Below are 16,853 nucleotides of genomic sequence, written 5' to 3' on the forward strand. Positions count from 1 at the left end.
TGAGCCTCTTTATACCCGTCTCTCTGCTGCAGTCTGAGGCCGCCGCGTGGGCATCATCAGCCACATCCTCTGTGGGTAGCCCTTGTCCCCGAGGAGCCAACCCTGCAGCCCTGTGGACCCTGGAAGATGTCAGGGATTTGAGACCTGCTAAGGATGTAGGAGTCCTGGACTGTCCCTTAGGAATCGTACATAGACCTGTAGGATGTGTTTGTGGTGGTCACACACCAGCTGAATATTCAGCAAGTGGAAGCCCTTGCAGTTGACGTAGTTGACCACTTGTTGCCACAGAGATCTAAGCGCCACATGGCTGCACCTGTGGGAAACCTGAGATCTGGGCAAATCCCAACGCTCTTGCCTTCTGATCCCGGGTGAAATGCACAAACTTCTGTGCCTTCGCGAAGATGGCACCTGTGGCCTCTGGAAACAACTTGTGCATGGAGGCTAGTGAGATCCAGCACAGGTCACCTGTGGAGCCCTGGAAGGACCCACTGGCCATGGATGCCCTCCATGGCGCCAAATCCTGCAGCGGGTGGCATATGTGACCGACCAGTTCCCTAGACGTGTATAGTCTTCAGCGACACTGCTTCTCAGTCATCTGCAGGAATGACAGGCACCGTCTATAGACCCTGGGTCTAGCGGAGCACCTAGAAGCAATGGTTCGCTGTGGATGTTCAGCTGCATGCACAGCAGGCCCTGCGCCCCTTCACCCTGAGGGATGTTTGCTGAGCCAGGTGTCGCCGCTGCTCTCTTCTTCTTCTTCTCTGCTCTCTGTAATCCATAAGGCATACCGCCAAATCACCAGGCTCCATGATCCTGATGTTCTCCTGCAGGATCAAAGAGAGAAATGCGTGGGTTAACATTGGTGACCTCAGAACGTCTCTTGGTTAAAGCCTGAAGGTCTCTTCACGCATGCAGCAGAGTGCTGGCTGCCACTTGGATGGCCAGTGTGTAGTGCGCTTCATGGCTGTCCGAAACCCCATCCACCTCTGCCCCACTCCACTTGACCGATTGGCAGCAGCTTTGGCTACTGGGCTGCATGCTGTGCTCTCAGCTCAGGTGAAGGCATTCTCCTAACCCGCACTGCAAGGCTGCACTGTTAGCTTAAACCATGATGGTTACTTGTCCAAACCTTAATAAAGACATTGCAAGGGACTGTGAGCACCTCCACCAGTGACTGCGCCATGGCCGCCTTTCAAAAGGGGATTGTACAACTTGGCCAGTTGGCCAACTGCTCTGCTGCCCCCTAAAACGCACATTAATTTGCAGTCTGCACCCGAGGGGTGAAAAGATCTGGAGCATTTGGTGGCACTTTCATGCTTTTGTACTGGATGCGTGGGCAGAAAAGCTTCAGAGGCCCAACTTCAAGCAGGTCAATGGAGCTGCTGCTGAACGGTCTCAGCTGCGGAAGAATGCTTGCTTTTGACAAGCTTTTCCAAGTGTGTGGCCGCTTCCCTCCACCAGCACCCCACCACCCCCACCCCACCACCTAATCCCAGCATGTGCTTGTGTACTTCCTTCAGTCTGTGCTGCCTTGCCCCATGCCCCTCACACCCAGCCTCACCCACACTGCGGTCCTTGCCCCAGCACTGCACTGAAAGCCAGCTAGGAAAAAGCAACTTGCCTGTGCCCCTCACCGAATGCGGCACCTCTTGATGTCCTACGAGCGATGCTCGCGAATGCTGGACAAGGTTGTGTGCACTCACCTCCGAGTTCCCCTCAAAGTTCAGCTCGCCAGGTGCATGCCTTTTAAAGGCAGTTGTAAAGCCCGCCGTTCTGAAGTCACGTCGATGTGGACGGTAAATTTGATCAGAGGGAGCGGGGATGATTCTAGCTAGCAGGACTTATGATGAGACGTTAAGCATTGAAATTAGGTTCCCAAAGTGTGGCGAGGGGAAATGCAGCCCGCCATTGATGGGTGGAGCGGACGATCGCAAACTGGCTTCACAAGGGCATGAAACCAATTTTTGGCCTTCCTGCCATATTTTCCATTGATGCATGCCACAACGCCAACAGGACTGGACAATTCTGCCCTGTATCTTTCAGGCTAAGCTAGGAATAGTTAAATTAATTTTCAAGGCTTATCATTATACAGAAAGAGAGGACTGGATCAGGTAATCAGCAACTTTAGGGGCAGGATTTTTAGCTCGGCAGGCGGGAGCAATTGACCGGCCCAGGTGCAGCTGGGGAAAGGACCGCCGACCATGATTTCACGCTGGCTGGCCAATTAATGCCAGCCAGCATGAAACGCCTGGTGAAATGCTCGGCACTGCTGGGGTGAGGGTGGGTGCTGATACAAGCGTAGGTGCGGGGGTGCGCAGAATGAAAGCTTCCTGTAGGCAGAGAGCTGCCTCAGAGAGCTGAAGAATTTAAAAGCAATCAATAAAGATTTTAAAATCCAGAAAAAAAATGTCCACACATCAGAATCAGTCACCTGAACATATAGACGATGAAAATTCTGCCCAAACATTTTAATTTTTAAAAATTTAATAACGGAAGCCTCTCTGCCCTTGGATGAGGTTTCATTGCAAATGCAAAGTCCGCTTGGCAAATTTGCCCATCCGCCAACTGTAAGATTGGACGGACCACGAAAAATCGGAGTCAATTGGAACTTTAATGGGCTTAATTGCCCTCTTAATTGTCAGCGGGCGCACTTCCGACTTTCGTGCACGCCCACTGACCGAAATATTGTGTGAGCCCAAGATGACGTCGGGGCGCTCGCTCGACATCATCGCGCATGATGCACTTAGTCCACTTAAGGCTACCATACTCATGTACCAGCAGGGGGAGTCTAAATGGAGAATAAAGGAATCCATGGGCAACATTTTCCCCTCGATGGGGGGGTGGAGGGGGTAGTGTGGGAGTGGGCGCGCTTCCGATCAATGCCCCCAATTGGGGGCACGCAGCCATTTTACGTGCCATGCGCCAGGAAGCGCCATGCGGTCCCTGTGCAGGCAGGGGGGGGGGGGTTTCCCTCAGCCGGGAGTGCTGCCTCAGGGAGATCGGCACCAATTTAAAACTTTCAATAAAGATCAAAAAAAATTCCCTGCCATGTCCCCTCATGTGACATGTCCATAACTTTTATTGTAAAATATTTTGCATTTTTAAAATCACTCATGAAACCTCATCCCGCCCGTGGATGAGGTTTCATGTTTTTTCACAAGCCCGCCTAGGCTCCTGGCCTGCCCGCCAGCCTTAAGGTTGGACGGGTAGGTCCATTAATGAGTTCAATTGGTTTTTTAATAGGCCGTTGACAGGTCGGTGGGCATGCATCCGACTCAGATGTGCACCCGCCGAACTGACAATCTAAATGACGTGGGGTGACGTCGGGATGCACACCCGATGTCATCCCACGTCATTTTACGCGTTGGCAAGCGGGCCCCGCCCCGCTCGCTGACCGGAAGATGCTGGCCCATGTTTTAACAGCACATTTAGCAGTTTTGTTTTTTTACTGAATCTTACTATTTCTTCCCAAGAATTTCACAATGATGACGAAGAGGGTGAGAACTTTAGGCAACATTGCTTTCAGGTATGAAACCTGTGGAAGGTCTTTGTCTACTTTCTGCAGATAGCATTTTAAGTTGGAGATTTAGGAGTGAACACATTGAGGTTGTAGCCCATTGTTAGACACAAAAGAAATTCTTGCTTTGGAGGAAATGTGAACCCGGATCCTTGATTACGCACCATCACTGCATCGCTGATCAAGATGGTGTTGCCTCTGCCTATTCTACCATGTTTTGATGTGTACTTGAAGCCAACATCTGTATTCCCTCTTTGGCAAAGGGGGCTGCGACATTTCAAAGATGCAACGGCAGTTTTGTAATCACAGCTAACAAAAGGAAAAGGTCCTTACTTCTCCACTGTGGAGGTGAAGATTTGGAAGATATTTTTGAGAAGGTTACACTTAAACAAAATGACTAGCACTCAGCCAAAAATGCTCTGGCAACCTATTTCATGACTAAGAAAGTACAATATACGAAACAATTATCTTCCGACATACTAAGCAAGAAGCAAATGAGACAACTGATCAATATTGCACATGATTGAGGCAACTAGCAACCAAATGTGACTTTGGTGATGTTGAACATGTCAAATAGGAAATCAAAACACAAATAATCGAAGGTTGTCTCTCTAATCAGCTACACCGAAAAGCACTAAAGAAAGACAGAAAGCTGTCAGAGCTGCTAGAGTTAGCAAGATCACTATCGCTTTCAGAGTCCAGAGATACTGAAGTTGAGGCTCTGAACAGTAACCACGGCACACTAAGTTCAAATCCTTGGAAGACTGTTCATTGTTCACATGCCAGGAAGCCACCTGCAAAGCAACAGCAGTCTCACAAGAGTTGCAACTTGTCCAATGAATGTTTCCACTGTGGGGGTGCTTATCCACATCAGTGGGAGTGTCCTGCTACTGGCAAATAGTGTAAAGCCTGTGGGAAAACTCAACCACTTTGCTCACAATTGGTGCCCATCAGCAAAATCAACTACTAAGACCAATACCACAGAAGGGTGTCCCATAAACATACCACAATAAAAAGAAGAGACAATGTAGTCAATGTAGGTGCGGATGACCCCGAATTTTCTTTTGTGCTCTCTGTCAGATACAGCAACCAGCCACGTCTTACAGTGACCTTTGGCTGCTTAGAAGTAAACCTCTTGTAGATACAGGAGCGCTTCTCAATGTCATGGGAGACAAAATGTTCAAAAACTTAAGAACTGCCCCATTCTCTGCAAACCAGGGAATATGAAAATCTTCTCTTACAAAGTAACAAACCACTGAAAATTCTCGGGGCTTTTGAAACACCAGTCTCATTCAAAGACATGAGGTCAAATGCTGTATTCTATGTCATATCTGGAGAATGTGACAGACTTATCAGTTTCCACATAGCTACAGATCTGCACATGATTGCAGTTACATACACGATTTCTACTCATACCAACAACATTCTCTAACTGTATGCTGACTGCTTCACTGGTATTGACAAACTGAAAGGTTACATGCAAGCTGCACGTTGACCCTAATGTGCCCCCAGTCGCACAGCAACAGTGACAAATATCATTTCATGTCAGAAAACAGATAGAGAAGGAACTTCAGCACTTACTTGACCTTGTTATTATTGGGAAAGTTGGGAAAGCACCTAACCCTTGCGTCTCACCCACACAAGTTGTCAAGAAATCCAAGTCCGAGAGCCAGATCAGAATCTGTGTTGATATGCAGTCACTAAACCAAGCCTTACAATAAGGAAGATACTTGACACCAACAATCAAGATCAACAATCAATCATAGAGAAAATGCATGGTGCTAAACACTTTGCTAAACTTGACCTCAATGCAGTGTACCATCAAATTAGCTTGCAGAAAAATTAAGGTATCTTACAGTATTCTCCAATCACAGTGGGCTTTTTTGATACAAGAGGTTCAACTTTGGAGTCAACTCAGCAGCTGAAGTATTTCAGCACATGATTCAGTCTGCACTTTAAGGCAGAGTGAACATCAGTGATGACACTGTCATCCGTAGGCACACAGAAAGTGAAATCAAAACATGCCTATATGTATGCCTACAATGTCTTCGAGAATGTAATCTCACCCTGAACAAAAACAAGTGCTCATTCAATGAAAGCAGTATTGAATTCTTTGGTCATGTGTTCAGTGGTGACGGAGTATCACATGATCCATGGAAAGTCAAAGCTATTGCAAATGCTGCGGATCCTACAAACTTGCAGGAAGTCTGGAGTCTGCTAGGACTGTAATTGCTTCATCCTTGATCTTGTTGTACTACCTGCCCCTACCTGATCTGACAAAAGAGACCTCTAAGTGAGAATGATCTACATTACACAAACAGGCTGTACACTAGATCAAACAATGGTTGGCAGCAAATTGCATAAACGTCTATTTTCACCCTGAGAAAACTACCCAGCTAGACATTGATGCAAGACCTAGCTTAGGTGCAGTTCTCATGGAGTAAGACAAACCAGCTAACCCATCAATTGTTGCAATGGCCAACAGATTTCTAATGCCTGTACAGAGCAATGTTATTTGCAAATACAGAGAGAAGCGCTCTCAATCACATGGGGTATCTTACATTTTTATCTCTCCTTGTATGAAAGCGAGCTTGGAGTAATAACTGATCACAGACCACTAGTAAGCTTGTTCAACAATGCACATAGCAAACCACCTACTTGAATAGAGTACTGGATACTCAAGCTACCAGAGTGTGAGTTCCATGTTAAGTATCAGCCAGGCAAGTTCAATTCAGCAGACTATCTTTTGCAACCTCCATTGATGACAGTCAGTCCTACAAGTCAAGAAGAAAAGGTTGCCAAACAACTATGTAAGCCTAGATGTGGTGCCAACGTTGCTAAAACTAGCTGACATCAGAACAAGATGAGATGTTATGCTATATGAGACAGCAATGCAATCACAAAACTGGAAAGACATGATCGAGAGCACATCTACAAACAAAACCACTCACACACCACAAGGTCGTCAATGTTTGAAATGAGCTCATTGTTACAACCACATCTGATCTTGTGTTATGCAACAATGGCATTGTCATTCCAGACCCATTGAGAGAATGTGTTGTCAATATAGCACATGAAGATCACAAAGGAATTGTCAAAACCAAACATCTCCTTGGGAAAAAGGTATGGTTCCTAGGAATTGACCGCATTGTAAAGCACAAAATTAATCAGTGTTTACCATGTCAAGCACCCACAAAGTCAAATCTTCGTGATCTTCTCAAGATGTCTGAATTACCTCCAGGACCATAGATTGAAGTTATTGTTGGTTTTGCAGGTTTGCCCACTGTTGAGCACTTGCTTGCTGTCACTGACAACTACAGTAGATTTCCAGTCATGGAAATAGTTACGTCAACTTCAATGAAAGCAGTCATCCCAAAGCCTCATCAGATTTTTGCTTCGTTTGGAGTCCCTCGAATGGTGAGAAATGACAATGGACCCCCATTCAATAGCGATGAGTTCAGTAAATTTGCAAATGACTTTAGTTTCACTCATCAAAAAAAATTGCACCCCAATGGCCAAGATCTAATGGAGAAATCACGAGAGTTTACATACCTTGAAAAATGTGATTCGTACAGCTACAGCTGACAGCAAGTCATGGAAGCAAGGGCTGTATCGCTTTCTTTGAAATACATACAGAGGTACTCCTCACTTGATGACTGGAAAGCCTCCAGTTACACTCATCTCTGCACATCCAATGTGCACATGTCTTCCTGAGCTAATGAGCCATGATGAACAACTACGTGATTGAGAATGGAAAGATCAAATGATAGTAAATGCAGAGCGAAACATGAAATTTAGAGCTACTCTGCTAAAGCCAGGAGATAAAGTGCTTGTGAAATGTGATGGTCATGTTGGAAAACAAACAACTCCTTACAAAAGGATCAATGATTACTGCTAAGTGCGGTTCGCAAATCATCACATGAAATGTGTCATTCTTCAAAGCACTGAAAACACCATTTGTAAGCATTGAATCTGATTCCAACATCAACATCTCAGTTCAAGAACATGAGTTAAATAAAATGACATATGACATCAGATGATATCCTACTTGTTGAGAGATGTCCACCATACTTAAGTGATTATGTTACAAAGTGAACTATTTTCAGTTGGTGAACAAATCTTTCATCTCATTGCATATAACTGAGTGCATTGTTAAATTAATACAGAAGTTAGAATATGTAATAGCGTTACTGGCGAAATTGAATGTTCATATTATGCTTAAGTTTATTGTTTAAATTTTTGGAAACAAACCATTGAAACATGTTATGCCTATCATTTACCAATAAGGCGGGGGAGGTGGTGTGTATTGAGAATGACATTGTGCACTTTGTCCACTTATGGCTACCATAACAATGTACCTCCAGAGATACTCTAGAGGGAGAGTAACAGCATGTGCAACAGTTCTGCTTCTTAATGAATCTAACGGTTTCTTCCCAAGAGCTTCACATTGGTCTCCTTATCATGGAAGGATATGCATTCCTTTGAGGAGGTGCAATGAGTGCTCACTTAATTGATCCTGGGATTGAAGGGTTATCCTATGGGGACCGAGTTAGTAGAATTGACCTTTATTCTCTGGAATTTAGGAGAATGAGACGTGATCTCATTGAAACATCTAAAATTCTTAAGAGACTTTACAGTGAAGATACCAAGAGGCTATTTCCTTGGCTCAAGAGTCTACAGCTAGGCTCCATATTCTCAGGATAAGGAATCTGCTCTTTAGGGCTGAGACAAGGAGAAATTTCTTCCAGAGTGTTATGACTCTATGGAATTCTCTACCCCAGAGAGCTGTAGATGCTCTGTCAATAAGCATATTCAAGACTGAGACTGATAGTTTTTTTTGGACACCAAGGGAATCAAGAGATACAGGAATAGGGCAGGAAAGTGGATTTGAGGTACAAGGTCAGTCATGATCATACTGAGTGGTGCAGCAGGTTAGAAGGCATACACTCTGCTCCTATTTCTAATCTTCTTAGGCTTTCAAAATCTTTCACTATGTTTACTGAAGATAATTATTGTGTGCAATTTAATCTGGCCCTCGGGAGTGGGCTAGGAGGGAAGGATCAGGAGGGAAGGCGGGGAATGGAGAGCTCATTGCTTTCCAAACTCCCTGCGATTCAGTCAGGGGCAGGGTAGGTCAAGGACGGCCACGTAAGTGCCTCATCCTGCTGCCACTGGTCCTATGCCACATGGGGAGGCCACCAAAAGTTGGCATGTGGGCCCTCCTGATTCAACATTCTGTAGCCCATGGACAGCTCCCCCAGTGACACGGGTTCCCCCCCACCCGCCCCAAAGATCACCCTACTTGCAACAATGACCTCCAATCTTCCTCTCACCCCCTTGCTGACTGGCCCTGGTGAGCCTGACCCACCGGGTTCCAGGGACTCCTCCATAGTTGCTGGTCAAGGTCACTTGTAGACACAGCAGTCATCACTGCTCTCAGTGGCACTGCTCGGACTGAAGATCTGCCAGCCATCTGGCCAACAGACCTTGTTGGCAGGATCTTTACACTTAAATGGACAGGAGCCCTGACATCAAGCAGTTAATTGCCTTACGGCCATCAAATTGTGTCAGAGCTCCTGGAAATGGCTGGTGTGGGGTCACCCCAGATTTCTGGCCTGCCATTGGGGCCACTGCTGCTGCTATTAAATTTAGCCCAATACAAGTGCTTCTTTGCTCCATGGACACCCATCGCCCTGTTGCAATATACAGATTGAGTTTGGACTGGGGAGCCACGATTTAAGGAAAGTCAAAAGTAATCCCAAAAGGACTTTGACACCAAACTCAAAGCAATGCTCCCAGAGTAGACATGTTCTGTTGAAGATGTCCCAGATTATATCTGAACTGTATTGTTGCTACTACTCAAATAGATGGGATGTGAACAGTAGCCCACTGGCTGGTGAGTCATTTACTTGGCTAAATGTAAAACAGAGTCTATCAGAATTTCCATCTGGGACAATTTTTCCCTAATGATTGCATCAATCACAGACAAATGAGTTCAATCTACCCCACAGCAACAAGCTAATATACATTAACATTTCAATAACTTGTGGTAACAGTCAACAAAACAAATCTGATTAAATTCTGATTCCAGACAGTCTTGTGGACATCTCGCTTGGAGCAATTAGTTATCTCCAGACATTATTTATACATTTCTTTACCCAGGTACCAAGACAATTGAATTCTTTTCAGAATGAAGCTAACAGAATTACATTCTAAATCCATATTTAAATTGGCCTAGCTAAAATTGAACTGGAAAAATTTAAACACATAGTACTTTAATGTCTGGGGTGGTGGTGGTGAGGGGGAAGGGGGGGTGGGGGTGGATGTTGATAAGATATGGAAAGAGGTAAGCGATGCTTTAGAGGTAGAAATAGATAACTTTGCTGACAGGTTAGATGTGCGGTCAGCTCAAGTTCAAACAGGACCTTGGGGTTGCACACCATCCTGAACCTCTACAGGATGGTATTAAGAATCATGTTGCAAAGTTTCTCGATCTCTTTCCAATGGTAAGCATGTTCACTACTTTGAAGTTGTTGAGAAATATTGGCTGAAAATTATTCCACTTAAAAATTCTTTGTGCTTTAGGACCATTTCTGGGTCCCCATCACGATTGTGTCAGCAATCTTACAGGACGTGGCCAATGATCACTTGCGTGTTTGCTGTCCAATTAGGGATGGAGGGCAGACATCAAACATGGGACAGTTGACCAAAAAGTGACTGAAGGGAAGAGAGGATGGTAGCCTCACTAAATGTAGTATGTATTTCTTAGTTGAACAGAGAGGAAGAGGATGGCACAATATGAAGACATACTACTAATGCTAGAACCGGCAGACAAATCCTAATGCCCAGATTGATCAGGTGGATTTGCCTGGAAGGTAAACACTTCCACTTGAAAGCGTTTTACTGTGGGTGTGCTGAATGAAACATACATGTTCATTTAAAGATTCATTTAATGGCGCTCTGATGTCCCGCTGCGCTCTCACTTCCTGTGAGGAGATGAGCTGCAGACAGGAGGGGGTTTGGGGTCTTAGGTCCTGTGTGTCTCCAGAAAACCACCACTGCCCTATGAAAATTCCGGTTAATTGGTGCTGTAATGGCCTTAATTGGCTTCCCGTCACTGCTGGGTGGCTTGCCATCCGGGCACATAGGCTGCCGCAGGTAGAGCCACCGCAGTTGGGAAAAGATCAGTGAGTTGGCCCAACACACTTTATAAAAATATTCCCAGCCTCCAGCTTCCAAACCTGCCTCCAAAGGGCTGGGATATTCATCCCTATCCATCTTGAATAGCTGGTAAATTCTATATCTAATAAAACTGCCTAGCACAGCCTTTGATTTAGTAGCGAAAACTAAATGCTAACTGAAGAGTGCAATAACATACATTTGTTATTGTGCAATATAGTTCCTGTGATAAGCCATATAAGGGAGAAGGGAAGCTAAGCCAACAAATTTTAAAGGGGCATGGTCATGCATGAAAAGCTTTTTGTAGACCAAGCACCATTATTAATTTATTTCCTCTAGCTTAAGGAGGTAGTAGGAGATCTATCTATTACTGTTGGCAAGATAACATCACAGGCACACAGCACAAGGATGTTTTTGCAATGTGAAGATGTGGTTTATATTATTGCATCATGCATTTGGTGAATAAACAGATAGAAATGTGACTATTTGAATGAAAAATATTAGAAGCATGAAAGCTGGTAAAAAGGGATCAGAAATCATACTACTTTATTGCCTAATCCAAATACTATTTTTAAGGAAGGAGATACGCTCTAAATTGGAGCCATTAAGAAGCGAGGAAATAACTTATAGCAGCCAATAGCAGCCAATACAGTATCAATTACAAGTTTACATGTAAGTCATCAATAGCTATACCACCTCCTTAACTGGACAAGCTGATCTAAACTGGCATTAGTTTATAGTTTAGCTCAGTCCCATAAAGCATGCTAATCAATTTGTTTTAAAACACCTTTTCAGAAACTTATTATGCACTTAGAGATATATTATATTCCTTCAACTCCAAGCAAGAAAAATTACAGGTGCAGATGCAGACCATTTTTCCAGCAGCTGGAATGATGCTGTATACTAGTCACAGGGGAGCAGTAAAAATTATACACAGACAGCAACAGGGCAGAAGCCCACAAAGCCGCAGCAGTGCGAGTGGCACGGCCAGACAGCGCGCTAATAAATCAAGATAATTCTCTTCCTGCCTTGAACTTAGACCCGACTACAATTCATTGGGAACAGCAGAAAAAGTCTGTTACTGGAATTCAGCTATACTGGGGGGAACGTGATTAGTCACCGGACAGATTGAGCCTCGATTGCATCTAAATGGTCCACTTTATGAACCATTTATCTTCCACTCAGACCATTTTCATTACACAGAAACTGATGCTGAGCTACCAGCTGTAAGATCAGCCTTGTGAAAATTAATAACCTTTTTTTTTGCCAGTACTCCTGAATATGTGAGCAGTAGCATTTATCCCTGTTCTGTTGCTATTTGCATCTCAGCATCCCTGGCAGTCTTTCAATTTTCTCAAGTCTCTTAGCCTTTGCCCCCTGTTTCGCTTTCCTTACACAAACAATCCATCCTGCACATTTAAAATTCTCTCAATGCCCTGACATCAGGATATAGCCTTAGAGCAAGTAGCAGTTTACACAGAAAGGACTTTTATTAATTCCTCTGTCCTAGTTTAGAGCTAAAATATAGGGATCTTGAGATTACTGCCTGGTCCCTTAAAGACCATTTAGAGTAGTGCAATTTTAAGAGGGAGACCTTTATTAATACTTGCTTAGACAACTGACTGCAGAGAGGGCAAGGGCTATGGCTATGATGGAAGATAGGCTCTTAGTGATTCCAAGTCACATGATGCATGATTCATGACTGGCACAGTGAGCAGTTTGTAGCTGCTGATATATATGCTGATACGATTACAATGACACACAATGAAATTATGCAGGATTACACAGTGTTTATAGCCATTATACGCTGCTAGGAATTAGATCGAATTAACAGAAACCTAAATGGGAAATCTTAAAGATTTCATGGAGCTGATTCAGAAATGGATTTGTCACAATATTTATTAAGCGTTAATATATGGTTTCAGTGGACTTTAATACTTTTGAAGTGCTTTTAGTAGGAAATAAATAAAGAAACTGATTTCAAATAGATTCCAGTGGATTATAAATGCAGCACATCAAACATGAAGATTTGTTTGTTAATGCACACAGGCATCTTCAAAAATGAGTAATTTGTTTTATACTCATTCTTCATATTTAAGGTACATCTCGATACAGTTCCTGAATTATATCAGTATTATTGGCAGTAGTAAACTAAACTGGATCTGAGAAGGATGTTGTCAGGTGATGGCGAAAAATGAGAAATTGTCAGAATTGATGTGCATGTGCCTTTAAGAATAAAAGTGGCATGTGCTGAGGGGCAAAGTGTCACTGCAAAGGTGATGCCATTTTTCGTCTGACATGAATTTCTTTTTAATTTCACCATAGCATCATCTGTCTACAACTGGAACTAGGACAACAAAAGTATGTCTGTTTTTCTTATTATTTTATTTCTCTGGTCCTATCACCCGTTAACTATTGAATTGAGCTGGTGATGGGGGAGGGGTATGTACCTAATCTCTTACCCGTCCAATGGTAAAGGATAGGGATGTGCCCATTACTTAATATGGAAGGGGCAAAGATTTTAAGTGTGAGCTTTATCTTGGGTTTGAAATGTTGGGTTTTCCAATGTTATTAAGGCGGATAATGTGCAGTACAATTCAAAGTGGATATCACTTACTTGCCAAAACTACATCTTGTGCTCATTAATGTCTTCTGATGCTTTCTATCCACCGAGTGGCAACAGGTAAGTACACAAGATATGAAAGATTCCCCTTCCAATTCAACTTAACATGTAATGATTTTTGGTTGAAATTTATCCAGATTATTGTAGGCGGGGCAATTTAGCTTCTTTAGCCTATCAAGGAAAATGGATACATCCAATAACTGTAGCACTAAGAAAAATGCATGAAAATCTAACACAAGGCCACTGAAGAAGCAGATGGAGACTTGTTGGACTGCCAGGAATCAGACAGGCTGGTTAACACAGAATTGGGCCATTAAATCAGCACATCCTTTCTTAAATGTTTTCTTTAAGTACCTATCTTTGTCCCATTGATTTAAGTCACAGCTGGCAGCGGCTTGCCCACCAGTCACTGTGACAAACAGCAATGGCACATTCAGCAAACTAGAACACATATACTGAGCAGTATCTTGTTCCTCTGCGCACGGGCATTATAGAGAATACGGATGACTATATATTTCAGTGGAGCACGATTTGAGTGTTTACCAAGCTAATGCCCAATTCAGGCATTTCAGTCTTGGAATTTGATTCCATGCTGATGATTAGTAAATTCCGAAGCTCATTCTTATGTTCCTCACGACCAGTAAAAGCCCCTTAACAATCAAATCTCTTTGTTGCTCAGAAGTAGTCAGTCAGACATTCCTTCCTCTTCTAGAATGATAGCCTGAAAAGCATGTGCTGAATATTTCAGACCACAATGATTTCCGGTGCCACATATTCAACATCTTGTTCCATCTCAAGTAAGTCCTCAGGTAAATCCTGTTCTATTCCTGCAAAGGCAGGAGGGGGAAACCATTCCCGACTGTATTAGGAAAATAGGAGTGGAATCCTGAAGGGACTCAGCTGCATGATAAAGGAGAAGAGCATGCTTGACTGTATTGAAGAACATTAGAGATTGAGGAGGACAATGAGATAATGTTCATTGCCTGGATCTTATAAGCAGAGCCAACCCAGGAGGAAAAAAACAGTTCGAACCAGAACTCTTATTTCCCAGTTTTTACTGATGTTCCATTTTAAGGTACACAAGTACAGTTCAGACCAGTTTTCTTATTTCCCAGCTTTTACTGTTTTTTCCTTCTGGGAGGGAACGACTGTCAGGGTTGGAAGTGGGTGGTGCTGGTGGTCCCAACCCAATCGCGCTGCTATTTCATGCCGGCCAATCAATTAGCTGCTAGCAGCTCGGGATGGGGAGGACGACCATCCGGGGATGAAGGTGGGCAGTGAGGTGGTGGCCGTGGTGTCAGCTTATATCAATGGATGTGCTGGTACCACCTATAAAGGGCTGTCAGCACCAGAACAAAGCAGAAACCTTCCCTGTCTGGAACCAGCCTTCCCTGAAGACCCAGCCAACAGTCCAGACCTGCCAATAGGATAAGAGCAACAGGTCAGCAAAACAAGCCAAAGCAAAATGGGACTTGTTGTCATGGCAGAAGTTCAGTGATGGCTCCCTGCATCTCCCCCAGGATACTTGGCAAAGGTGGGAAGTCCTCTTCCCAAGGTACAGAAGGAGGACATTTTCCCGCCCAATGAATCAAGCCTGCACAGAAGTGGCAGAGAAGGTCAGCAGCTGAGTTGTCATTCAGGGAATCTGGCTGTAGTTCTGCAAGTGTGTGAATGATATTTTACATTCTGCCAAGGTGAGTACCATATACCCTGCAGCATCGCCTGTGAAAGGAATGGATGTAGCTTGGCAGCAAACCAACCTTTTAAGACCTCAGTCTGAGATTCCATTGCAGCAGTCAGTGGCAACACTCAGTGGAAGTTGCATTGGGGCTGAAATATTGGCCATCAGATGCTGCATCATGGTTAGGTCCACGAAGGTGTGTACTGAATTGGTCACCAGTTCCATGCTGAAAAAGATGTGCTCCAAGCTCTGTCAAAGCCCTGTGCCAACTTGGTGCAGAAGTCCTCCATGCTCCTTGACAATGCAGGCTTTCTGACAGGCTTCCTAATGCACAAAGATTTTAGTATGTGGACCCATCAGCTATCATCTGCATCCTGGCCCACTGAAGTCCTTATCTGAGTTTCCTCTGCAGCAGAATGTGCGCACCGCCTCACCCTCTGGCGAGCTGGCACTTGAGCTATCCTTGCCCCCTGCCCATGCCACAGACCACTCATGGCCAGTGCCTCACCACATGCAAATCCCACCTCTATGCTATCTTCTAAGATATGTGCCGTGTGAATATCTGAGCTGGTGACTGCAAGTGTGAAAGCAAATGACGCTATATGTCTTCATCGTTACTGTCTTACTGCTGTTCCTCCACTGCCTCACCAGTTTGCAGTTCTTGTGTATCTGGAAGGAAAAAGGGGTATGGTTAGGGTTGTGTTGAGGGGACGGGGAATATAAGTAGTGCATGCTCACACCAGCTGCAACCCGTAAGTCAAAAGAGATTGGGGATGAGGGAGAAGTGGGATGTAAGAAGGCGGATAAAGGATGAACATACTGTCATCTTCAGTGGATTTAGCCCCCTTCTAGCCCATGGCACCAGTAATGGCCATTCCAACAATGGCTAGCACCGTCTCCTCAGTGGGGATTACAGCATGCTGGCAATGCCTGCTCCTCGCTGTTAGTTCCAGCTGCCTTTGGTTGTGCATCACTTTTTCCTGCGAGAGGTAGGGAAGTTTGTCAGTGTGTGTTGTGCAACGTTTTTGGATGATGTGCTTTTTGTGAATGAATAACAGGAAGTATGTGCAAGATGTGCAATGTGGGAGTGAAGCTTGTAACAGTGCGAAGTGTGTGAGGATGAATGAAGCATGTGCATGTTAGATATGAGTTGTGATTGATAGAGATTGCTGGTGGGTGAGGGATTGTAGTGTGGTGAGCTGAGCAATGACTGAGGTTAGTGGTGCAACTGGTAGCAAATGATATCTGAAGGTTCATTCACAAACTCTGACCATTTGTCATTAAACTTCTTGCGGCACTTCTTCAGGTACAGAGACTATATTCCTGGCATTGAACTCCACAGCTATCTGTTCCCACTGCTTTTTGACTTTGTGTCTGGAGAGCCTCCTGCCCCCTGCAGATATAGGACATCGCTCCTCCTTTCTGCCTCCTCTACCAGGACCTCCAGTGCAGAGTTGGAGAACTTTGGCACCCGCACTCTCCCATGTCTAGCTATCATCTCTCTTTCCAAGGTCAGATTCAACTGACAAAGGACTCCCAGCATCTGCTCCAGCCACTATGCACTTTCCCTTTAAGATGCCCAAACTAGCTTTAAGTAGTGCTAGCAAGTTACAATTTTGGCTCTTCTGCTGATGCATACAGCCAATCAACACATGGTTAGCACGGGCTGCAGACACTAAGCGGACAGCATGAAGATGCCATGCTTCCTGCATTACATCAAATGGGCCGGCGTGAGACAATCACACATCCCAATCCCATTCTCAGCAGCTCTCCAATTTAGCCCCTATAATATCATTATAACTAACCCACTCTCGCTAATTTGATGGAGATAACAATGTACAGGTGATGAATAC

The 16,853-nt window shown here is 44.4% G+C and overlaps 1 protein-coding gene and 1 long non-coding RNA gene across 3 annotated transcripts in view; one reads left to right on the top strand and one right to left on the bottom strand.

The window, feature by feature from the left end:
- The window catches only part of LOC144682828 (PC3-like endoprotease variant B), an 898,333-nt gene that overhangs the window by 190,686 nt on the left and 690,794 nt on the right, over positions 1-16,853 (bottom strand). The gene's annotated exons all lie outside the window — the stretch shown is intronic.
- LOC144682829 (uncharacterized) overlaps positions 1-16,853 on the top strand; it is a 42,369-nt gene that overhangs the window by 16,839 nt on the left and 8,677 nt on the right. Inside the window, exons 2-3 of the long non-coding RNA XR_013577117.1 lie at positions 13,022-13,057; positions 14,840-15,013. This is a non-coding gene — a long non-coding RNA (uncharacterized LOC144682829). The remainder of the gene's footprint in view (positions 1-13,021; positions 13,058-14,839; positions 15,014-16,853) is intronic.

The sequence above is a fragment of the Cetorhinus maximus genome, chromosome 7 (assembly GCF_964194155.1).
Source record: "Cetorhinus maximus chromosome 7, sCetMax3.hap1.1, whole genome shotgun sequence".
In the NCBI taxonomy this organism is placed as follows: domain Eukaryota; kingdom Metazoa; phylum Chordata; class Chondrichthyes; order Lamniformes; family Cetorhinidae; genus Cetorhinus; species Cetorhinus maximus.